The 974-nt window shown below is 62.2% G+C and overlaps 1 protein-coding gene across 1 annotated transcript in view; it reads right to left on the minus strand.

Annotated features, from left to right (window-relative positions):
* LOC104290097 (beta-crystallin B3-like) overlaps positions 1 to 974 on the minus strand; it is a 369903-nt gene that overhangs the window by 367475 nt on the left and 1454 nt on the right. The window lies entirely within an intron of this gene.

Raw genomic sequence — 974 nt, forward strand, 5'->3', positions numbered from 1 at the left:
GCCGCATCCCCTCCATCCCTGCCGCCCCGCACCGGTGTCGCTCCTCTCCTGCGGCAGAGCCGGATCCCGCCCAGTGCCTCTGCCCTGACAGACGGCTCCTGGGCTTCGCTCCGCAGCCACGTATGGGCCGAAAATGTTTGCTCGGTAACACACAAACTAATATTTCACCTATGATGGGCTGAAAAGAAGTTGACCGGCTCAAACACAGCATCGAAAATGCAGAGGGTTTGTGCTAAGAGACCTCTGGGGCCGTGTGCTGCGGTGTCGTGCCCCCAGCCCAGTCATGACCCATCCTTTCCCTCTCACTGCTCCCTCCAGATCCGTTCTTTCCCCTGCCCTGGCCTGGGAGATGCTCATTTTTCAGTGTTTTCATCTAAACCTTCCCAGGTGCAGAGACCACACCACCTCCCTGGGACCTCCCGCTCTCGGCAGAGCTCCGAGGCTGAGCTGTGGGACCAGTTTGAGCCAGCGCCAGCGGCTGCAGCAGCGCGGGGAGCGGGGCTCAGGATGCCCGGCACAATCTGGGGACCAGGAGGGTCAGGACGGCAGCCAGGCTGCACCCCCAGCCCCGGCCCTAAAGGGGTCCCGGCTGAAACCCCTGAGCCTGGGACGAGGGCAGAGCATCCCGCAGACACTGCGTGATGGGGGGTACCAAGGGATGGGGGGGGTATCAAGGGATGGAGGTGACACCCATAGTCCTCAAGAACTTCTTCCCACCCCAAAGCGACAAGCGGCCCATGCTCCCGGCACCTCTTTACCCCATTTGCAGGGTCTGATCCCCCCTCCAGCCTCCCCCGGCCAGGAGCAGCTTTGCGCGGCGTCCCGAGCTGCGGGAAGGGCTGCGGCCACTGCGACACCCAGAGCTGATTTACCCCTAACCAGCCCACCCGTGTAAGAATTACAACCTAAAAAACTGCCCAGGGCGTTTCACTGCTCAAACCTACAGCTGATCCCCGCCGTGGCGGGATAGTTTC

Source organism: Charadrius vociferus, unplaced genomic scaffold (assembly GCF_000708025.1).
Source record: "Charadrius vociferus isolate BGI_N301 unplaced genomic scaffold, ASM70802v2 scaffold567, whole genome shotgun sequence".
NCBI classification, from domain to species: Eukaryota; Metazoa; Chordata; class Aves; order Charadriiformes; family Charadriidae; genus Charadrius; species Charadrius vociferus.